General features: G+C 51.2%; 1 protein-coding gene across 2 annotated transcripts in view; it reads right to left on the reverse strand.

Moving 5' to 3' along the window:
* The window catches only part of Fam49a (family with sequence similarity 49, member A), a 90,545-nt gene that overhangs the window by 33,411 nt on the left and 32,605 nt on the right, over nt 1-24,529 (reverse strand). For both annotated transcript variants that reach the window (XM_005404447.2, XM_013504374.1), the window contains exon 2: nt 22,127-22,250. The gene's annotated coding sequence lies outside the window, so the exon portion shown is untranslated. The remainder of the gene's footprint in view (nt 1-22,126; nt 22,251-24,529) is intronic.

Below are 24,529 nucleotides of genomic sequence, written 5' to 3' on the forward strand. Positions count from 1 at the left end.
TGTTAGAGGGTTTTGAACCTCCTGTCATCCTAAAATCATACCACTTGTCTCTTTTATTTACGCCTTCACCATACACTTGTTTGGGAGATTGTGGGCCTGATCAGTCCACCATAACTAAAGGATATTAGTAACTTGATACACAATGAAGAATTCATCAGCCCCAGGCCATAGACTGACTCAATTGTAAGCCAAGGCTTTGAGAACGTGGGTTTTCTTAAATTGGGGCCCACCTGGGTACCAAAGACCACGTTGGAATTGACATGCCCAAACATTAGGGAAATCATTTCCTAGATCAGATTTATCTTGGAAAATGGGGAGGGGAGTCTAAAACTTATACAAGTCTAAAAAATTAATCAAAGGTTGCATCACATACTAAAGCCCCAAAGAGCTGGAGGCCCAGGAAGGCAGCAGTCAGGTGTGGCTCTGCCTTTGTTTCCAGCTTTGAAAGGAACAACTACAATGATTTCACTGCAAACAAAACTAACTAAAGTAAAAGCCTTGGCTTGACCCCCAAGGGAGCTGTGAAGCCATAAGCTTGAGCCTGGGCAGGAAAGGCAGAGAGGGGAAGACCTGCAAAGCAACCCACGTGTGCATCCGGCCACTTCTGAGCCCTAGAGCTCAAGGGCAGAAGCGGGCATTGTCAGCAGAAACGCCAGGATGCCGCACGTGGTGGTCAAGTGCGCAAAGCCTGGCGGGAAGCTCCCTTACAAGTTGCAGCCCCACAGCAGCACAGAGACCTGCACAGGGCTCAGCATTCTTCTTGCTTTGTTTGTTTTCCACCTCTGACGTTTCTTGTGCCTGGAGCTCACTCTCCCTCTCTGCCTGTGGATGTTATTTTTTTCAGACAAATCAAACAGCGTTTCCTCCGATCCCCCACCACCAGCACCACCACTCCAGGCAGTGCGGCCAAGCATTCTTCTTGTGCATTCTGTGGAGCGCTATCGTACTGCCACTCACTCCTCTGAGAGACAGAGCACTCTTCCTTGATAATCCCAGAAATGGGTGATAGTCACCACGTAGCAAAACCCACAAAGATGTCAACTACAGAAACACGAAGCAGACAAACATTCATCTTTAAAAATAGGGGGGGAGCTGGGTGTGGTGGCAGCACTCAGGAGGCTGAGGCAGGAGGATCACTGTTAGTTCGAGGCCAGCCTGGCAACACAGCGAAACCCTGTCTCAATCCCCCTACAAACCCCTCGACCAGCCAAGCAAAAAACAGGTGGAGAAATAAGCAGACCCCAAGATATAAGCACTTTGCGATCCTTTGCTTTCGGGATCCCCAAGTGCTTTGAGAATCCGATGCAGCCCAGCCTTCTAATAAAGCACACGGGCGCGGAACGACACAGTCCCAGCAGGTGCAATGAATACTCGGATGTCGGGAACAGAAACCGCCCAGCCATTCTCTTGCTTCAGTCTGCAGAGCGCCCAACAGCTCCGGAGCGCGTTTCCACGTGTGTGGGCGGGGCTGCACGGGGCGCTCAGCGCGGATGCAGGAGCGCCGGGCCCTGTGCCAGCGAAGCCTCTCCCTGGCAGAAGCGGACCGAGCTCCTGGGCAGCCTCGCTCAGCCCGGGTGGCGCGGCCGGGCGCTCGCTGCGCCCCCTGCAGGGCCCTCGGAGAACCGCAGCCCGGGCCGACGCCGTTTCCTCCCTGCAGCCTCAGTTTGCTCCGCAGCCAGGGAAGGAAACCGCGGCAGCCCACGGCCTCCGGGGGGCGGGGGGCGGTGCTGCGCGGCTCTTGGGGCCCTGCGCGGAGCTGCGCTTGCTCTGCATCTCCGAGCCCCAGTGTCCAGCACACGCACCGTGGACACCGTGAGCCGCCGCGTCCTTGCCCGGCAGAGCCCGCTCCCGCGCTGGATGTGCGGCGCCCTCTGCCGGTCACGCCCGGGACTGCTTGGGGACGCGGTTGCTTCCACTCTGCCTGGTGTCCCAGTGAGGGCAGTGGGTAGGCTCGGGATGGGGGCTGAGACCCTGAATAAAGGAAGTCCCCACTGCAGCGTGCATTCGCTCACACAGACCCTCTGGAACCAGGAAAGGAAGTCAGCAACCGCCTACTGCCAAGTCTTCACCTAAGCTTCAGCCAGTGCCCGGACGGGGGGACCCTCCTGACGCTGCCTCTGGGGTTCAAACTGACCTCTCTGCCTGAGGTACGACCACCACTGGAGCTGGGCACGGTAGCGGGCACCGCCGCTGCCCTACAAGCTCCGCTTCACCTGGATCTCAGTGCCTCCTCTCGATGCTGTAAGCGACCTAGCAGAATTCTCCGCTCGCCTGTGCTCTTCTACACGAGGGTCGCTCGGCTGAACCCTCGAGGTGAGCTGTGCGCGGGCTTTCCTGGTGAGCAGAGTAACAAGAACGCGAAATCTGGCATCGGGAAGACCTGGATGGGGCCAGCCACTTGTCAGCTAGGCAGCCTTACTCTATGCACTGAACTAGGTCAACTTAACTTTCCTGTGTCTGAGTTTCATTGCAAAGGGGACAGGGGTCACTTCAGTCTCTGCAAAGGTGGCTCCTGTGTGGACTCTGTAACTAACAGGACGGCCACTGCCGTTTAGATAGCCAGGGGTACAAGCGAGCTGCCGCGGCCTGTCACTCTTGTTTGTATCGCTCCGCCCGCTGGTCTCAGCTCTGGCCTAGCCATAAAGGAAAGTCCCTCTTCCCCACACAGCTATTACTACCTGAGGGCTCTGAATACGACCTCAAAGTGCATGTGCTGGTGACTCCGGGCTCCTAACCCTCACTGTGTCCCGTCCCCTGAAGTCCACACTCAGCTTGTAACAGACACCTACAACAACACGGCCCGCATGAAAGGTGCAGACTCCTGGCCCCAAATCCACCCCTTGCCCAGTCTTCCCCATCTCAGTGAGAGGCAGATCTGTGCTCCAGGAGCTCAGACTGACAGTGCTCGTGTTACCTTTCTATCTGCCGTCTTATGTCCCTTATCCAAGCCACCAGTCCCACTGGCCCAAATTTAGGGTCTGTCTTGGATTCCGCCATTTCCCTCGCCCTTTGCCAGCAGTGCCCCAGGCCAAGCTGTCACTTTCGCCCTCTCTCACCTGGATCTCCGCCAGGGCCTCCCCGACCTCCGACCTCCCTATCTTTGTCCCTCTGGTAGCTACAGCACAGCCTCAAGCTGGCCCAGTTGCCTCCCTGCTTAATACTGTCAGGGACCGGCCATCCCCCGCCCACCGACGTGCAGGCCTCTGCCCCAGCCAGCATGGCCCTGTGTGGCGTTCCCTCCAGTCAGTCCTCTCCACGGTGCCCTGCTCCTTCACCCACTTGAGCCACCTGGTCTGAACCCATGAGTGAAGAGAGTTAGAATGGATTTAGGAAACTAGTTCCCACCACAGGTGTCTGTAGCTCATCCCTTGAAGACCTCTGGATTGCAGGCTCCTTGGAAAGGAGCAACAGGAGAGTCACAGCGCTTCCCTTCAAAGCCACCACACTACCTCAGAATCAGCCACCTAAGGGCAGGGAGTTCACAGAGTTTATTTCTGTGCAGGGGCAATGATTGAGAAATCAAGTGGAAAGGGTAAACCACTAAAGAAAAATTGCTCCCAAGCCTTTTACTGTATACTTAAAACATCAAATGTCATAAAAGTCACCGATATGCCAACTATAAATTATTTTCATACATTCAAGAAAGCAGGTCCTCATGCCTGAGCAGACTGATTTAATCTATTGCTGAAAGGTATATATATATGCACACATGTGTATACAGAGTATTGGAATCTTTTTTGACACAGGATCTCACTGTGTAGTTAAGGCTGTTCTCAAACTCACTATGTCGTCCAGGCTGGCCTCAAATTTGCAGTGATCCTCCTGCCCGGCCTCCCGAGTGCTGGAATTACGGGTGAGCACTACCACGCCTGGCTGCCCAAAGGTGTAAATATGATATTTATCTCACTGAGGCCATTTCTCTTTGGAATTCTAGCAGTGATTGAAGATCTGCCCTGTCTAGCCCTAGAGCTCAAATTAAGCCTCACTAAAATCATAGTAATCAGTTTAGTGCCTTAATATTAAAATTTTGCTGTTACTATGATTTTAGTGAGGCTTTTCAGAAGTGGTGCTGAGTGCCTTCCACCCCAGAGCGGTGGGCAGTGGTCGGTCTTGTTCCAGGCAAGGACTCAACTCTTTGCCCTGTTCTTAAATACCCATCAGAGCTGGCAAGCAGGGCTTGGCACCAACATCCCAAAGACGCCAGCTCTCCCTGCAAGCCTTCCCCAACCTCTAGCCGGGCCCCCAGCTAAGCCCAGAAGCCTGAGGCCAGCCTGCACCCTCACCCTAAGCACAGGCAAATCATTTAGCTTGTCTGTACTCAGCTACATCTGAGCTACATCCTGAGCCCCTTTTTATTTGAGACGGGATCTCAAGAAATTCCTCAGGCTGGGCTCAAACTTGCTAACCTCCTGCCTCAGCCTCCCTGAGTGCTAGGAATACAGGCATATGGCACCACACCCTGTTGAAATAGTTTAAAGAGTTACTAAATGCTATGGATTTCTAGAAGCGTATTTATATGTAAAAGCTTACTTTAGCCACTAGAGGGCGTTATGCTCTCATATGAAAAATGTCGGACCTAGTCAGGTAGGTTCTTGGCACCAAAGCTGAAGTTTGCAAAAAGGGAGAAACCATTTCAACAGCCTGAATATCTTCTAAACGACATTCCACTCAGAGTAAAAAGCAGTGGAACCCACAGTTGTAGTAAGTAACACTGAGACCCTCAGTTCCCGCTTCTAGGTCATTTCAGAAACAAGCCTTGACCCATGTGTCAGAAATGGTGCCAGAGCATTTGGGAAGGGAGCATGGTCAGACGCAGCCGTTTGGCTCAGCAGTCACCCTCTCCGGCATTTTTGACTAAGTTCTTCAGTCGCATTCTCCAAAGAGGAAGACATCTGTCTGGAGGCTGAATCAACCTGACTCTGCTACAACCAAAGAGAAAAAAAGTCAAAACTCTTACTGCAAGTTTATTAAACTGAGTTTCTCCAACTCTCTTCGGTGAGACTGCCGTTGGACATCTTACTCTGGGTCTGGGGAAATACTCTAAATGCCCGTGAGCAGAAGCAGAGGCCCCCGCTTGTGGTCTGCACTCCCTGCCCTGCACTTGTGACAGACACGACAGAGGTACATGCTGCTTCTCTCCATGAGGAAGCAAGCCACACATGAGAAGGCAGCCAAGTCCGTGGAACTTCCCTGTTTGCATGAATAAGCCAAGGCCACACTCAGACCAGACAAACAAGCACACCAAGTTTACCTTCCAACTTCTGTTTGGGCCCGCCTTGCTGCGGATGACACAGCCATGGTCCTGGCCTCAGCTTTCCCTGCAGCTGGGCTTCCTGGCTGTGTCTGTGGCACGGGACTCAGTTGAAAGCTCTGTCCTGCGTGCCCTGCAGGGCTGGTGGGTGCACAGACAGTTCAGTGCTGTTGGGCTCTTTCTTCCTTCCACTTGAGATAGCAAGTTGTTATCCAAACTCCGGGGCCAGAACTGCCCCACACTCATTCCATGGAGAGCCCTGCCCAGCGGAGCCACCCCAGGTCACCTGGTGCTCAGTGGGCCTGAGGGCGAGAGGGGTTACCTGCTGCCCACCTGCCCGCCCTGGGCCAGTGCTACATCCCTCCGGACGCTGCCTCTTCCTGAAAGCCGAAGGGGTGCCAAAGGGGTAGAAAGAGTACCAGTTGCTCTCTGCCAGCTCTTTCTAATCCCCATGGTCTTTGCTGAGTCATTTTTCAAGTAAGGACCTGAGGCACGGTGGATTCTGGAACCCATCAAGACCAGCGCTCTGTCTCAGGACAGTCTGCACCACGCCCTCCATGGGCCGGCATTCTTACCCATGGAGCAGCTGTAGCAGTCAATTTCCCATTGTTTCTTTATTCCAATCATGAAAAAGAAAAGTTATTTCTGTGACCTTCCTAGGCTCTTGGCATGCTCATCATGGTCAGAGCCAGTAGCACCACGTGGGCGCTTGTCAGAGAGGTAGCGTTGCGGCTCTGCCACCCCAAGACCTGCAGAAGGGTTCTGCTTTGCCCGTTCACGGTGCCCGGGGGCTGCGTGTTTGAGAACCACGCCTCTGGATCCAAAAGGCCAGAGTCACCCCCTCACGCCTTCACTGCACTGATTCAGCAGCCCCCACGCTAGCGTAGTGCGCATGCGTTATATAAATGGGCTCCTGTGTTGATCTACCGGCAGGAATGGAAATGTAGCCAGGAGGAGCTGTCAGTTTCCAGCGTGGCGCTGTCTTTGCCTGAGTCCTTGAGCTCTGGACCACCTGCCCCATCGTCGACATCACTTCCTTTATTTGCTAGAATAAAGGATCAGTCAGAAGCCACACCAGACATCCCTCAGATCCTCTAAACAGTAACATTTATGACATTTTCAAGGCAAAGCCTCCATATGAATAGAAAAACCAGGTGTTCCGGTGCAATATTTGCTTCATTTTTTAAACAGGCAGAAAACAGTCGACCCACTGTATACAGCTGCAGATTTAGCCCGACCCTGGTATTTGGTTGCTCACTGACCAGGCTGCCTGCATCTCTAAACTGCTGCCAGCAGCAGCCCAGCTCTGCAGCCTGCCCTGCCCGGCGTGAGCTGGTCCAGGGTCCCAGCGGCGCTGGCCAGTGGTTGGCATGGTGATGCCGGAGACACTCTTGGCTGGAGCCATCCCTTTCCTCTGGCTTATTGTCACTGTGTGAGATCTTGGCCCGGAAGGACAGAGAAATCCTGAGGGTGAGGTCTGATGTCAGGGGGAGAACAAGAAAGCCTTTGTTGGCCTCTTCCCGGGACCAGGCCAGGCGGGCTCGGGCTGTGCACAGAAGAGTTCTGTGCTCACCCAGCCTGTGCACAGCCCCTGTGGCGGGGACCCTCCTTTGCACATCCTGCGCCGTCTTCCTCCACCAACACTGAGGAGCGGGGTGACGCCAGGCCCTTCTGCTCCACCCTGAGAGGGCTTAGGACAGAACTCCCTGCCCTGGCATCACCGACGGCCACAAGCTGCTGCTCCTCCTTCTCCTGGCTGCTCTCCTCTGCCTTCTCCCTACTCAGCCCTGAGGCGCCCTTGGCCAGCTCCACCAAGGCCCTCCCTGCCCTTCCCTGGTGCAGGCGTGTCGCAGGCACGCTGTCTGTGCCCATCCCTGTTTCCGACTTGAGCTTTGTAAACCCATCTGAACCCAGGGGGTTGCTGAGGCATTGAATGATGGGACTACAACTTAGCCCGGAAATTTACTTCTAAAATTCAGTAGATGATGTAGGTCAACACAGAAACAGCTGACATTAGCTGAGCACTTACTGCACACCAGGCAACATGCTAAGTGCCTACGTGTGCTAACTCATGACCATGGCAGTACCGTTTCTTTTTTATTCTGTAGAAGAGGAAGCTGTCAGAATGAGAGGCTGGAAAACACGCCTAAGCAAGCGTACCAGTGCACAAGAGGAAACCAGTGCAAACCCGGAATCTGCTCCCAATAGTGACAGCACACACAGCTGTGTGATGGCCGCTGTGTCGACCATTTCACTGGGTCCACTGAGCCCCACAGCCCATGTCCCAAGGGGGCCCCAGGAACGAGACACACATGCTTCTGCAAATGCCATCAAATCCTCCCGCAGCTTCCACCCAAGGAAAATCCAGAGGTGGCAGATTGCTACTACCGTCATTTTCTCCTCAGCTAGCAGCACAGTCAAGGCCCCAACCCCGGAAAGGGAGTCCTGTGCACAGTCCCAGCGGCCCAGTGGTCCTTGAGGAAACACTGGCCAAACGGCTTCCGGCTGTGACATCTGCACACAACTCCTCTGCGGTTCCACCTAGCCCCAGGGGGAGCACCCTTCCCCCACAGCTGGGCAAAGGCAGGCTCACCCTCAGGGCTCTGCAACAGCAGCTGCTTCACCCCAGGCAAAGAGAAAGGCAGACAGCTCCTCCATGAACACAGAGGCCTGGAAGGAAGGCCCTGAGGAGGGAGTGCAGCACCCGGGGCGCCCTGCAGACTGTCATTTCCACTCATTTTTTTCTGCCTTCCTCTTCCTTCCTTTCTCCCTCCGTCCCTTCCTTCCTGTCTTCCCTCTTTCTCCTGTTACACTGAGAAATATCTCAGACAGGCAGTGCTGTGGGGCTCTGGGGAGAAAGCAACTCTTTCCTTTGCACCAGAAAGACACACTTCCCTGGGGAGGAGGCACCTGGCCCAGGCTCCTGCGTCTGAAGGACTGGCCAGTCAGAGTAGGACAACAAAGCATGCATGTGGAACGGTCAGCGAGCTGGCTTTCTCCGCCAGGCCTTCCTCCCAGCTTCCCATTTCCTTCTTAGATCTTTTAAGCTGCACTGTCTGTGAAAGATGTTGGCTCTTCCTGGCGACAGGGAGGTTCTGGCGGGAGATGCGCAGAGGGAGAAGAGAAGAAACCCAGGACACCTGTCTTTCCTTTTCAACAGCAGGACGGACAACAGTCTCCTGAGAGCAAGTGACCAGGTGGGGTGAAAGAGGAGGGGACATCCTGGGGTCACCCAGGCCCAGAGAAGCCCCACCCAAACAGCAGGCACCTGTCCATTGGCCCCTCGCTCCCATAGTCCTAACTGGAGCTGGGGCAGGACGGACTCCACTATCAGGAGCAAGGGCGGAGCAGTGTCAGGAGGAGAAGCGACTTCTCGGGAGCGTGTGCACAGGCACCTGTGGGACAAGATGCTGCATTCGCGCAACTGCAGGCTCAGCCTCCGGCCTCAGGCAGAGTGCCACCTTCTCCGCCCAGGTCTGTGATGGTCAGCTCTGGGTGAGCAGCTCATCCAAAGGCAATTCTAGTAGAAGATTTCCTCAATCTACCCCACGTTTCCTATTCAGCAGCAGGGTGATACTGACCTCCTGATGCAACCCTGTGTGGCTCACATCCAGATTTCTCCTAAAGCCTCACACAGTCATAGTGGGGGCTTAGAATTGCTACTGTCAGGAGGTGGGGCTTCCTGAAGGGGCAGTCCTGGGGGCAGGTCTGGAAGGGTTCCTCTCCCTCCCAACTCATCCTCTCTCCACTTCCTGTGCCCCACACTGTGAGCAGCTCTCCTCTGCCAGACCCCTTTTCCCTGCACCCTGCCTTGGAGCAGCCAACCATGGACTGAAACCTCGGCAAAGTGAGCCCAAAAAAGCCCCTCCTCCTTTAGCTGGTGGGTGTCGAGTACTGTGCCCCAGAGGTGAGAACAGTAACTGAGACCTCTCCTAATAACCATGGGTCTTGGGCAAACATCTTCCTCCTTCTGGCTTCACCTTCTGTCCGCACCCCAGTGCTCCCTCCCGGGGGCTTTGTGAGCGGCAGCTCTGTGATGTGCACAGCCCCCACACATCCTAATGGACGGTTCCACCATCGACTCATCTTCCTGCCAGTAAGGGAGATGGAGGGCAACCGCACTAGGCTGTGTGCTAGATTCCAGAATAAATTTGCTATAATATGCACACACTCAGACATGTTCATGTGTCCATGTGTACACATATACATGCATACATACATCTGTGTGTGTGTGTGTGTGTGTGCCCCCAAGAAAGGCAGAAGACAGATGCACACTGCGCAGAAAAGCAGCAGTCCTGGCTATCTCTGAAGCTGCATTTCCCCTAAGAAGTCACTTAGTTAAAAGCTATGCTAGGAACCTCTTCTTTCTTCTTTTCTTGGGCCTTTTATTTTATTCTGCTCACTGACATGGTAGTGGTCAAAGAAGAGATGAACTCAAATTAGTCAATTTGCTTCTTTTCAGTCACTGTTTGGAGCAAGGTGGGTGGATGAGGAGGTGGTTACCAATGAGTCTGTAACAAGCAGAGTTGAGGCACTACCTGTGTGTGACAAACTCTCCACTACTTCCTCCCTATCACCATCACAAGGAACTGAGGGTTGGCCCCTATTTATAGAGTATGGATCTGTAGTAGGAGTATCTCTTTTCCAGATCCCAACTCCTACTCATCCTTCAAAGCCCCACTCATATGATCTCTTTTGGAGCCCCCTCTTCTATGTGCACACGTCACTCTTTCCCACTATCTGCTTCTCCTGCTGTGGGCTGTTGTGCTTCTGTCACATAATTATAGGTTCCTTGATAGTCTGACTGGGCCTCAACCATCCTCATGTTCAGCCCAGAGTCTAGTACATAGTAGCTGTCTTGAAATTATCTGTTAAATGAATGCTGCTTCCTTGAGAGAAAACTCCTGTCATATTTAATGGAGAGAGAAGGGAGCTCCTTCCAGCTGGGCTAGCAAGGCTGGAAGAAAACGTTAGGGACCAAAATTGCAACATCCCTACCAGATATTAGAAGCTCTTGCCAGTCATTCTGTTCCAACAGAAAGCAGGTTCACATTTGAACATTCCCAGAAACCTGTGTGCCAAAATGGGCATGGAATCTTGTCAGCATTTCCCACTCCCTGGGACACTCGAGGATGGACAGGGCTGTGGAGTCACCCATAATCAACAACCCTGCCACTGAGCTAATCTGTGTGATCTTATGATACAAGGAGGAAAAATGAGCATTGAAAGGAACTGGGAATCAAATAAAACCCAGCTCCTTGTCTTCAACAGCTTCATCCTCACTGGGGCATCCATTTTTGCTTAACAAACTGTTAACAAAGCTGATCCTGGTGTTGCACACCCATCATCCCAGCACTCTGGGAGGCTGAGGCAGAAGGATCACAAGTTCAAGCCCAGCCTTGGCAATTTAGTGACTTAGCAACATCCTATCCCGAGAAGGAAAAGGACGAAGAGGAGGAGGAGAAAGAGAGGGAGAAGGAGAAGGAGAAGGAGAGGGCTAGGGGTGTAGCTCAGTGTGAAGGCCCTGGGTTCAATCCTGAGTATTGAAAAAAAAAAAAAAAACTGTTAACGACCCTATGCTGCCCTCAGAACAGACTCAGCCCGAGGCTTCCTCCCTGGGAACCCTCTGGCCTCTCAGCTCAGCCTTGCCCTCCTTTCCACAGCCACCCAGACTGACCCAGCAGCTGGCTCCTACGAGAAGCAGCTCCTGGTCCTGCTTCTCCCGTTTGGAAACTCCTAGTGCCCTTCCCTGCGGATCCCCATACCCTGTCTGTAGGATGGAGAGGGGACAGCATGGCTCCAGGGGCTTCCCATCCCATGTCTCAGCTTGGCCAGAGACCCATTCTTACCACAACACCGGAAGTGTGTGTTGCCCGGCCCTGGCCCCTCGCCATGGGCAGATGCCAAGCCTAGTTATCAGGTATCCGGGGATCAGTACAGGCACTGACATGTAAGAGGCACCCATACCCTGAAGGCAAGACTCAGAAGGAGTCCATTATGTAAGTGAGTTCCTAAAACTGGTAGACATTACCTGTGGGAGGTTCCAGTGGGCAATTTCTGCTCTAGCACATTGGCTCAGTGATGATTAGATTAGGGCGATTGCTTACTCTGGCCTGATTTACTGATGAACTTCTCCAAGGATACTTCCATAGGCACCAGGCCAACTCCTAAGGGCGGGGCTGGGCTTCAGTCATCTCTAGAAGTTTCTGGGGGAGTAATGCTGTAGCTGGTAAGAACATCCATCCTTATTTTTACTGGAGGATGCCTCAGGATCGGGGCCCTTGAGATGCACTAGGGAGACGAGAACAGGGTAGAAGAATCTCTGCAAAAGCCATGTTCTCTACAAAAGGACATAAACACCTACGTCCTCACTAAAGTGACCTTCAAGGCCCTCACTGTGTGCCCTCACTGCCTTCCACTACTCTTGGCTCCTTCTACTCCAAGCCTCCTGGTTGTGTTCAGTTCCAAAGGCCAAACGCTTTGCTCCTCCAGAGGCTTTGTTCCAGTGATACCTTCCAGCCTCTTTCCTTTGCTTTCTTCAGACCTTGCTCAGATCACGGCATGCTGGGAGGCCTCCCCCAAGCCCCCACGTCCCAGGGCTCAGCCCCACACTCCACTCCCCGCTCTCTGCTTGGCTCCGTGACTCTACTTCTGTGTGCTGTGCTTTCCTCACAGCACTCAGTGCTGCCTGTTGTAACAAACGCCTGTATCATCCAACATGCGAGAAGACTGTTTTCTCCTGTGCTGTGTCCCCAGCTCCCAGCAGCACCTGCTACCCCACCTGTTTGCTGGACTAGTGCATGGCGGGTGCACAGGCCCCAACATGGCCAACATACAGGAAGCCCCAGGTGAGGACATGCTTGACACAGAGCTGTCTGTGGAGGCCCTAACTAGGGCACTGGCCCCAGATCAGCCCATTAGAGCGAAGCAGATGATGGGAAGGTGTCAGTTTTCAGAAAACATCTCATGGTACACAATGGCTCCAAGGGGCAGGAGGCTGCAGGGCATGAAGCTGTCTGTGACAGAGCAAGCCTTCAGGCTGGCCTGGCTGTGAGGGTCCCCTGGCCTAGGCCCCTGCAGGGAAGCTGCCGCTGTAGAGGACCTTGAGTCCAGAGCCTGATAATCGCTTCTCCTTTAGCCACTTGAGAGTTGGTGGTGCTGTAGCCAAGGCCTGCATCTAGATGCCTGGCACAAGACTCAGATGGAATCAAGGAGGGGGGCTACAGCTGTAGCTAAGTAGCTCTACAAAAGCCAGATGGGGAGAGGCACTAACACTGGCTGTGGTCTGCTAAGAACAAGAAACTACGCTGACACAGTGTGTCCTTTAACTTTCATTGTCAGCCTCCAGCATGGAGTGGTTTCCCATCTTACTGGTGGGGAAACGGAGGCTCTGGAGTTCAAACTGATCTAAGCAAAATTGCTGAGGCGATAAACAGCATAGCTGCAGTGGGATTCTCATTTTAAGAAGCTGTTTCTAAAAGCTCACTTCCTTCTTCCGAAAGATGGCATAGCCCAGGGGTCACTCTAGAGAAAGAGATCATGAAAGGAAGAAAGTGGGGTGCATGAGGTCAACCTCTTCAGCAGAGAGTGAGAGTCTGTGGAAGAAGCAGGTCTGGGCCTAATGACTGAGCCTGGACTCCGCCTGGGCAAAGGCACCAGCAGTTACCTGATCTTACTTTTGTCCAGTCCTCAGTTCAGCTTCATGAAATGCTCATGTTTTCATTTTCAATAAAACTCAAGATCATGTCATTTAGAAAGAGCTTCTGGATTGTTCTGCTGGAACAGTGGCAGGACAGTCCAGAGAAACAGGATAGATGCGTGGCCATCTTGGTGCATCCTCTTGCTCCGTGATATCGGATTGCTGTGGGTACCGAGGGCCTGCCTAGGCAGACACGTTAATATGCCAGGCTCTGGGGCGAATCCTCAGGGTCTCTATAGGCAGCTGAGGGATGTCAGCCCCATCAGGTACAACTGCAAGGTGGAAGTTCCAGCAGATGTGGCCATGCCCTTGCTCATAAGAAGTGTTCAGAACTCTTTGGAAGAAGGTGAGGAGAAGGAGAATGCTAAAGAGAGAACCACTGTGCCATGGGTAGCAAGGCAGTGGTCAGCTGCTGCTTGTCCAGCACAAATGTTCTTGGATGATAACTTCAGGAGCTGAATTTGTCTCTAAACATAGGATGCAAATCAAGTCTCTAACAGGAGACCTAAGTCCCATCTGAGGCTGGCTACCAAAGAACTTCCCTTCGCTTCTCAAAATTTGGTCAAAATAGGGGAAAAGAAGCTTGACTGCATGAAAGATGGGATGAGACAAAGAACAAGCAGCTAAAGCTGTGGTTTTAATCTGCTCATCCCTTGCATGTCATTGTAACTTACTCTATTCCTTGCCTAAACACCCAAAGACTCAAAATAGCACAGATCCCACTGAGAACACAACCAAAGAACCCAGAGGCCTTGGACTACCTCAGAATTACAGCTTCCTGGAAATGCTTGCCAATTATTACTTATGTCCTGTTCATTTGCTTTCCTTTAGAACTATGGGGTGTTGTGAGCCATGGCTTCTAATCAAAGCAACCAAATCTGGTGAAATCACCATCTTTTGTACTTTTGAGTATTCTGTAAACATGCATATTACACATTCTCTACACTAAAATGTTGGTTATCACTGTGCTATAACTATGGTCAGCTATGATTTACCTGGAGATACTGCTTGTGATTCTCTGTGAGGGAATAACAGGCCATGTTATTGAGAGCAATCTGCCCTCCTCTGTTCTCCTCTGCATTCTTTAAGGATGGAAGAGTTTCACAGGACCAGGGATTACCAGGGCTGGAAGACATCTAGGAGATAATCTTGTCTCCTTAATTCATTTTATAGTTGGAGAAACTGAGGCTCAGAGAAAAAAGAACCTCACTCAAGGATCAGCAGTTTGGGAGTAGAATCTGGATTGGAACCCGTCTCTGACGCTCTGGCCTTTACATTTTTTTAAAAACCAAACAAATGGTCAAGTTGATTTGTCACACAAGTGGTCACTTTCTCTAAATGAGATGTCTTTTAAAACAAAACAACAACAACAACAAAAAACCCCCAAAAACAGATTTTCAAAAGGGAAGGTGGCACATTTTTTAGATTGCTGGTTTTGTAGTTTTACCACAGGAAACAAAATTGGTAAAACAGGCTGGTGTGGTTTTCATTGTTTTTCATTATAAAAAATAAAAAGACTGCTTTGAAACTCTGCAACCCATGGACACTGTGCGTGTGCTCTGTTTTTAGTGACAGCTAGTACGTCTCTCCCTCTCTTTCTTTCTCCATGTTTCAGAAAAACAGTTCAGATATGAACTGTTCTCCAATGACTGTCACTTCTTAAGGGATTTTTCTGAAAGTCATATATTTCAACAGTTGCTTCTCTATGCAGAAAACCAAATCATGGGATAGTGAGAAGCAGCTTACTGTTATTAAGCAAATTGTATCTGCCAAGTATATCGCATGCATTTTATATTTTTCTAATTTGTACTCGTAAGATTCTTGCGAGGTTCCATTAACCCCATTTTTCTGAACAGCTGGAACACTGAGATTGGAATGGCCAGAATTGAAAGGGAATACAGTACAGAACCAGGAAAAAAATAAAAGCCCACATTTAACACCTAAACCTTTTTGTCTGTCTGAACTGGACTATTTTTATTAGGCCTAAGCACCTGGAGTGGTCTATTCATTCCAATGTTTTAGTGCAAAATACACGAGAAAGCCTTTTGGGAGCAGTCACTGTCCAGCTAAAATTCCATTTTAGACAAGGAGTTCTGAGGGCCTCCGCTTCCGGCCAGGCTCCCAGAGGGATCGGGTGCCCCAGAGCTGGCTGGGCCTAGCACTGAGCAGGGAGGGACAAGGCACCACAGGAAATCATAATTATCAACGCTCCGGGCTTTGTTCCAGTCCCAGACAGCAGGGACAGGGTAGGAGAGATGGGTGGGGGTGGAGAAAGAGGAAGAAAAAACAGGAAGTGTGGGGGGGAGTGGAGGGGGAAGGAAATGATAGAGAAAACACAGCAACTTTGAAATGTCCTTGGCCTGGTGAGAAAGTGATTTCTGAGCAGACTTACAGAGCTGAGGTTAAGACAGAAATGGGGAGCGAGTCTGGTAGAACTGGTTGGTGCTAGAATTAGGGTGGTGCCTATGACTCCGTCTCCCTCGCAGTGCACAGCCTGACACAGGGCTATGCCCCACACATGCACACGGGTGTAGATACTGAAGGTGGAGAAGGTCCAGAGAAAGGTTTGGGGTGAGGTCAAGCATGTCCCCAAGGGTTTGGAACCAGGAGTGACACTCTAGATGTGATCAGGTATCAGGGGGAACAGCCCCAGGCCCATCACTTTCTCTCTCAAATGTCTGCAAAATTAGAACCTGTTTTTGGAAGATTCAAAGGTTTGAGCTCAGCCTGAGCAACTGAGTGACTCAGTGAGATCCTGTTTCAAAATAAGAGAGATAGGAGAGCTGGGGATGTAGCTCGGTGTAAAGGCACTTAGTTCAACCTCCAGCACTAGCCGCTGGTTGCTGAGTCCACTCCACACTGTGACCTTAGACCCTGCCCTTCTGCCCACCCCTTTTATTTAACTCCAAATGCAGGTCATGGAAGATGGCAGTCACTGGTACCTTGAAGCACACAAACAGATAAGCCACAAGGGCAAGATAAGAACACTTTATTCCTAATCCTACTTTACAACTAGCACCAGGAGGAGAGGGAAGACAAAGCCCCAAACAGACAAGTCCTTGAGTCTTACAACTCCTACAACCCCCAAAATGGCCATGCTTCTATGACATTCATGAAAAGTGCAGAATCCGCCTGGAAAAGCGATCAGGAAATGTGTGTGGCTCAAAATCCTCAGGGAGAGCCCTGCTATCCCCCACTGGTGACTTTCACTCACAGATGCAGTCTCAAGGTCCCACAGTAAGCAGCCTCCAGGGACTACCTGGATTCTGTAATTACTTCTCCCCCATTCAACAAACCATCCAACAAGTCAGGGTGTCCTTGAGAGGGGTCCCAAATTCTCCAAAGTGACTGCTGGTGGGTCACTGTGTGGGCCACCCCTGGGCCAAATGTCCATGAGGAAGAACAGAGATGAGGTAGGTAAAGAGATGTCAGGTCAGGTCTTGGTCTCCATAACTGCACAACTTCGTGTCCTGCCAGCACGAGGTTGCTTCTGTCACCATGAACACCAGGGCTGTGTCCCCATCCCTTGCCTCTGTACCTGGACATGAGCACCACTGGGGGCAAGGATATAGCAAACTCCTGTAACCCCTGGTGGTCCGCAAAGTGCTTTTCAACATCAAATCTTTGCTTAGCTCCGGACAGGCCCAAAGTCTAGGGGTAAGATTCCCTTTTTAAAACAGGAAGTTGGTTTCAGACACATGAAGTGCCTTATCCAGGGCCACGACAGAGAGCGAGACCAGAACAGGCTTCTCCTATGACTTGCAGTCCAGGGAGCTCCTTACTACCTTAAGCCCCCGTGCCTCCTGCATGGAGGGGCTGAGGGACAGCTCAGGGCAGCTGTGTGTCTTCTGTTTGCCGAGGACTTGGGAGGCGCACACTGGAGAGAAGGTGAGACAGACAAGAGAGGACAGCAGCAAAAGCCCTGAAAGACCACTTTCCCACGATTTGACTGGCAGATGAAGCATCCCAGGCCCAGTGTGGGAACCAGCTTGTCTGAAGTCCCCAGGGCCCCAGAACTAGGAGCTACACAGAAAGGATGGGGCGCAGACTTCAGCTAACATAGCTGACGAGTTCCAGGGGCTTACAGCACATCATTCCCACTGGACATTATTCTTGCCCCCTTTACCCATGAGGAAACTGAAGACACAATGGCTAAATCACTTGTCCGGAGGAGTTACTGTTTTGTTTGTTTTTGCATACTGGGGACTAAACCCAAGGCCTTTATGCTGAGCTACCTCCCCAGATCTTTTTAATTTTTGTCTTTTAATTTTTATTTTGAGACAAGGTCTCGCTAAATTATCCAGGCTGAGATGGAATTTGCGATCCTCCTGCCTCACCCTCCCAGACTGCTGAGATTACAGGTTTGCCCAGCTGAGATGCAGTGTTGAAATGCTACTATTACAGACAGCTAAGTTAGGTAGAAATTTATAGGCCCTCAGACAGGGCTAGACCTCAAAGAAGCCAGTGCACAAGATAAGAACACATTACAGCTATGGGGGCCAGGCCTCAAAACAAAGATAGAATGAGTACACCTACATACCTCCCTGAGAGATAACAACAGTGCTCAATATCTGAACAGGCATTCTTCACCTGCGTGGGGAACCAGGGTCTCCTGACCCACCCCTTCCAGGAAAGGTCCTTGTTCCTTCCATGCACGCTTGTTACGTGACTTGTTTCCCTGCTGGATCAGTATTACCTAAGCAACTGTAGTTGTAATCTTATTGGTTGCCCATAGTTTTGTCCCACCTTATACACGCTTTGCACTTGATCTTAGCCAAAAGGCCGAGAAGCGATATATACACGCTTTGTGATTTTGTGCCCACCTCATGATTTTGCTCTATAAAACTTCCTTTGAGAAGTGGGCTTGTGGACAACTTTCTGGGGTTTACAAAATTCTTCAATTTTATAAACACGAACTTAGTGTATTGTACATCTAGCAGGTTCCCTTATATCATTTGCAGGTTCCTGATATCATTCCTGTAACACTACAGTCAAGATGTGAACCTAGGCCATCTGGCTCAAACTGATCTTAACTAGTATGCAAAACTCCCTCTCAAAGCAGTTGCATTAGTAAGTAAAATGGTGGAAATAATACGGATTAAGGAGGTTCCAGGAATAGAGGATGCTTGTTCGTGAGGAACAGGGAGATGCTCCACATGCAGGACTGGGAATTTGGTCCCTGGGGCCCCTTGGGTCACAGAAGGCCCATGTCAGCAGCACCAGCAAATGACAGTCTGGTCCCAGCTCTGCGCAGCCTGGCTCATGGGAGGAGGAAGCGTGTGGGCCTGGGAGAGGCTGACCCGGGTGGGTCACGTGGGGTGATATGAGGGTGAAGCCTTGGGAACCCAGTTTCCACGCCCCGAAGGATGGAGCAACTGGGCTGACAGGGCTAACAGAGCACACCTCCCTGGAATGCGAGGCTTCTGGGGAGGCTGCCTTGTCTCAGCCTCACGAAGCCTGGAGTCGGAGGGTAGGTAGGACAGTGGTGAGACTAAAAGCCCACACAGCAACAGTGCTGGAATAATGAACACTGCTGGTGAGAAGGATGGTAGATGTTGCTGCTGGTCTACTACTACCTGGCAGGAATCCCTGAACTCGGTGAGGCCCATATGATTATCCCCAATTTATAGACAAGACCAGCTGAACAATTTCATAAAGGTCAAAGGCTACAAGACAGGCTCTTTGCCACCAGGTACATGACATTTTGGCCCCTGATCTCACCTCTCAGCCACACTGCTGTGAACCAATGAAGTGACTTGCCTGTGACTGGTGCCAAACCACAGGAACTCTGAGCAGTCAATGCACCCAGGCAGTGTTTTCATCTAAACCCATTCTGCACTTTTCTTGTCTATGTTGAGTGCTGTCAACCACTCCCATGAATGCAGTCATGGAGAGTTCGGTGACCTCAGGGTTTGTCATCCAAACCTGCACTCTTGTGAGGGAAAAGAGACCTTACCCATTCAAAACAGGGCTGGGATAAGAGGCAGAAACTGAGACGGACCCAGGCACACATGGTCCCTGGATGTAATCTGGGGTCCCAGGGAGCCAGCTCCTCTTACATCCAGAGGATGTGACTCCACTGAAGTTTCCTACCTTCCACCATGACTCCTTTACCACTGCCTCTCCTTCCTCCTCTAAATCCCCTGAGCCTCTAGACCTCACGGGCTGCGCCTTGAGTGTGAGGCAGGCGCATGGGAGAAGCAGGGTGGGGATTGTTTCAGCAAGAAACCTGAGAAGGCTGGGGAGACCCTTGAGCTCTGGTAGCCCAGAAACTGGACTCAGCTTTTCTGACGATCAGTTAACCCCTCAAAGTGAGAGCTCTGGGGCTATTCTCCTAGGGCAACCTGAAGCCAACAGGCTGGCTACCAGGGAAGGGCAAGGGGTAGCAGCTGCTCCTGCTGCCCAGCCCCACCAGAGATCATGTGGCCCCCTGCAGGGATGCAAGTCCCTGTGGCCTGGCCATGTCCTTTCCAGGAGCATGAGCCCTGCTTTGAGGGGGTGCAGCTGCAGTGGCCTCTGTGGCTTCACTAGTCCTGGGAGGAAAGAGGTGGCACATAAAGGCCCCTTTTATGTTACTTCTTCTGTAAGAATCCACCTTCTTAAGAGTCACAGGCCAACAGAAGAAAGAATCTGTTGTTCTTTGGAAGCCAGGAAATCAGTCTCCAATCCAACTTGCACACAATGCAGGTAAAGTAGAACACTAACAAGAAAGCAGTGGGCACCCATGTATGCTTGGAAGGCACTGTCTTGAGCAGTTGCTCCATCGTGCGGCATCACAAGGCTTGCAGGCCGGGGTTCTTGAGGCACAAGAAAGGCTGAGTCGTGAACAGCCCTAACTCTGTGCCCGCTGTTGGTGGCACCAACTATCAGGGCTCTGAGGCCTCGCCTGAGGCCGCACAGTGAGCTTTTTATCTCTTGCAGAGAAGCTTTTGCTAATGACAGTTTTGCAAGAACTTTCCCGAGATTAGGCACATGCACTGGGCTCAGGAGTGAGGCACAGACTTCCCTTCCCAAGGGCTGCCACTCAACCCACTACAGCTCTTACTATTATCACTATTATTACTTTTGTTTTTTAAAATTGCTGTAAGTCTGTGATACATAGTAATTATAGTCGTCTTGAGGACCTGGTACATGTGCACACTGCATCTTTGCTTTTACCTCCTCTGCCCTCCTGGTCCTCCCCTCCTCCCCATTCCAGTCATCCTCTTCCCAGCTCCACAGGCTACCTCCTTGCTTCCTATTATTTTATTTTTATTTTTCCTCTTTAAATTATTTATATTTTGGGTTTCTCATGTAATAGAAACCATGCAATATTTAATCTTCTGTATCTACTTTACTATGGTCTCAATGCATCCTTTTTCCTACAAGTGACTCAACCCTATGCTTCTTTATGGCAGAGGAGTTCTCCATTGTGTGGAGACACCACATTTTCTTTAACCATTCATCTGTTGTGCATCTAGGCTGATTCCAGCATCTAGCTCTTATGACTTCTGCTGCTACAAACATGGGTGTGCATTATTGGTGTTGTTACTGAGATGGTACCTGAGATTAAGAAAAGGGAATTGCCACCTAGAAAATAGTGAAAGAGCAGGGACTAGAAGGGCTTGCAGCTATCGTGCTGGGAGCTTGTGGTGGGAGCCAGCACAGGAGCATCCTGGAGATCTGTGAGTGGCCCTGGCTCAGGTCACCCTGACAGGGATGGTGGTGATGCTGAGGGGCTGAAGAACGCTGAGCTCTGACAGTGTGCCAAGCAAGGAGCTGAGCAGCATGTGGCTGATGCTCTCCACCCTGACAGTGACCATCCTGGCAATGGCAGAGCCACAATTACCCACATCTTACAGATAGGAGACAGGGATGGCTCAGAGAGACTGGTTAATGATGTAGCAGGTGCTTCCCAGGAGGCTGAGGAGCCTGGGTCACCCTGACCCTGGTATTGACTGGGCTGTGAGACCCTTCATGGCTCACTGTTCTCTGCCTTTCACAAGAAATGTCAGCCAAACGCAGGGCTTGGAGATACACACCAGCCATTTTCCTTTGGGCTTTCTCTTCCAAGTACCATAACTATCTGTGCTCCTTTTCCATGTCTACCAATGGATAAAAAAATTTTAGCAGGGGGAGCCATACATTGCTCATCTTATAGACAATGCTAACTAGGCCACACAGATGAGAAGTGCTGGTGTTTAATTTGTAAAATTTGGCTTCTTTGAGGGCGGTGATCAGATCAGCATGACTGGGGAAGGAGGACAGGGTTGAAGACAGCAGGTAGAAAGAGGCTGGTGTCGGGCTGTGCAGCGGCTCAGGCAGTGGGCAAGAAGCCACATGTCCCTCACGGCAAACACCACCTAAATGCCACCTGCTGCCTCACTGTGGGACTGCTGGGCCCCCTCAGCACCATCTATGCTGCACACCATTTACACTTTTGGTTTCTCATAGGTGAGAAACCGTGTACTGTTTAACCTTTTGTGTCTAATCTATTTCACTCAGCTCAAAGACCTAGGTATAAAAACAGAAACACTGCCTCTGCGGGAAGATACACCAGGTAAAATCCTTGAAGACACAGGCACAAGCAAGGACTTTCTGAACAGAACCCCAGTTGTACAAGAAATAATACCAAGAACCAACAAATGGAACTCTCTCAAATTAAAAGTCTTCTGCACACCAAAGGAAAGAACCAACAGAGTGAAGAGGCGACCTACACAATGGGAAAACATTTTGCCAGCTTCTCCTCAGAGAAAAGCATCTTCTTATGAAGCTGACCTCTGCTGAAAATACCACAAGATGGATCCCTCCTAAGAACACCCAGCCCAAAACCCACAGGAGGATGAGGAAGTTGGGTTTCTAGTTCTTGCTGGTCAGCTCCTGCCTGTTACCCAAAGGAGTTGCTCTGCACTTCCTTTTTATTTTGTTTTGTTTTATTTTCTGAGACAGGGTCTAGCTATGTGGTTCAGGCTGGCCTTGAACTCAACTTAGTCCATATTGGCCTTGAACTCAAGGCAGTTCTCCTGCCTCAACCTCCACAGTGCTGGGCTGACCTTGTGTGCCACCACACCTGGTTTTGCACTCCTAACTCTCTGATTCCTCCTGTGAGCTTCAGTCACTCACAAATCAGGTATGGGGGGAATGGAACCTACCCATCACTCTAAGTGACTGGGACAGAGTCAACGACAACAGCTTACCTGTGACAGCTGGGCGCTGGCTTATCCCTGGTGCTGAGAGGTGGAGCTGTTCTCCTAGACAAGTACAGCGTGGAGCTCCAGATGTACACAGCTCCGCTGCGCTCCTCCTTGGCTCCCTGCTGCACTGCAAGGCAAGTCAGAGTCATACGGTTAGCACATAGGCTCAGTGGTCCCCTGTCTGCCTGCCGGTGGCACAGGGCTGTGGCAAGACCCCGGGCACCTCACCCCTTGTCAGAGGATAAAGGGGAGCAGGAACAGTGGTCAGAAGAAGGCGCACGGATCCGATTCCTGAGGCTGACAACAAGAAGACACACTTCGACTGAGACCCAGAGCCTTCCAGCAAAACCTACATTTTTGAGCCAGGCACCCGCATGCCTCCCCAATGAGTCTTTACTAATTAAGATCTGTCTTCCATGTGAACCCTCAGCTTGCATTGTAAGGTGGCTCACTGTGGCTTCTTGTCCTGTCATCCTGTTCTGCAGCCTTGACCTCCACCTTCTCTACCATTCTTCCAGGCTAGCAGTGGTCACTTCCTCCACAAGCCTTCTCTGATAACCTGGGCATCACATGCACACTGACCTCTACCCTTCTAAACTCACACAGCATTTGCTGTCTGCACTACTCAGCATTTGGGCCAGGAGCTGGCCTGGACTGTCAGGGCAACCACTGGGCTTCTTGTGCCCTGTCTGGTTTTTGCACTTTCACACACCTGATGGTCTCTTCTCCATGCACAGGCCTCTTCAGGACCACCCACCACCTTCAGGATAAATCCACATGCACCACGCACCACTTTCCCACTGTCCCCTGGACTCCTCACACTGCAGTCACACCACGCTGCTTCCCGACTGTGCATGGTGAGGCCGCACAAAGGGTAACTTCTCTGTAGTAACAGTTGCAGAGTCTTCCCTTGGGCAAGCCCCAGCCCTTCCAGGGGTAATCACAGAGGAGGAGACCAGGAGCCCAGGCACTGTGGTGGCAAAGCTGAGGACAGCCAAAGTCCTGGGTCCGAAGCTCACTCTACCACAGGAGCAGCCAGCCCACGAAGCCACAGTGTCAAAGCAGGCATGTGAGGCTCAGGTATAAGATAGCTCCTTCGCTCTTTTCCTCCACACTGGAGCCAGATTGTTACTACTTTCCACAGATGCAGGAAGCGAGGCTTACAGCAGTCACAGCTCCTGTCTGGACTTGCACTCCAGCTTTGATCCTTCTCTATGGTCCAGAGTGGTAGATCTACCAGTTCACTGTCCCCCCCCATGGCTCACACTTCCTGCCTCACATCCTGAGTAACAGCACCCAGTTCCTGCCCCAGAACTCAGTCTTTCTGTCAGGTCCTGCACCACAGTGGACATCTTCAGGTTCCTGCTCCTAGACCAGACCAAGATGCCTTAAATGGAAAGACTGTGAAAAGAAACTTGTCGCTTAACAGACGCAACAGACAATGCCACCCTCACTTCTCTGTGCATCGTTAAGCGGTGATCAAAAACCCTCACCAGGCTGCTGTCTCCCCGACAGTACACTGAGATAGCAAGTGTTTCGTTTGCGGTAGAGACCAGGGTCCAGAAGACAGGGAGCTTACATGTCAACAACACCACACTAGAACCCAGGTCTGTGGGGAATATATCAGTACCAGCTCACCAGGCCAAACACCCAAATCTCTTGAGGTCCCTTGAGCAGGCTGACACCAGTCATGACCACAGAAATGGGCACATGCCCTGGCCAGTGTTGTCAGGTTTTTGTTCATCCCAGAAAATCCATTATTAAACATATGGCAGCATACCATCGAATGGACCCGAGAGAACCCAGAAGATTTACAGTGCTATCCCCAACTTGCAAATCCAGTGAGTTGCTTTCTAGAATAACCCAGGTCTTCTCCTCCAGAAAGGACAGAGGGGCATTTTGGTAAATGTAAAGCTGTGATGAGACTTGGGCCGCTGTCTAAAAGCATCCTGTGTCGTTATATCTGAAAGCGCTGCCAAGGTGCTGTTAAATGTCCTACTATGTACAGGAGAGTTCCACACAAATGCCACAGTGCTCCAAATGACAGTGGTGCCAAGGATGAGATGCCCTGGTATAAGGGCAGCCAAACACAGTAACTCAGTCAAGTTTCTTGAGCATATCATTATCTAGAAGGTAAAGAATAAGGAACTGGGAGCCAGAAGCAGTGGTGCCCGCCTGTAATCCTAGCAAATCCTGCAAAGAAGGCGGAGGAAAAGAGGATCACAAGTTTGAGGCCAGCCAAGGCTACACAGTGAATTCAAAGCTACCTTTTACTACATAGCAAGACCCTGTTTCGAAAAGCATGCCCCTCCAAGGAGCTGGGATCCTTGGCACACACTAGAGGATCCTTGGAGCAGGACATTGTAATACATGCTACAGTGGGTGTGTGTGCTTGAGCTCTTGCCC

This window comes from Chinchilla lanigera, unplaced genomic scaffold, assembly GCF_000276665.1.
Source record: "Chinchilla lanigera isolate Chin_1 unplaced genomic scaffold, ChiLan1.0 scaffold00086, whole genome shotgun sequence".
Lineage (NCBI taxonomy): Eukaryota > Metazoa > Chordata > Mammalia > Rodentia > Chinchillidae > Chinchilla > Chinchilla lanigera.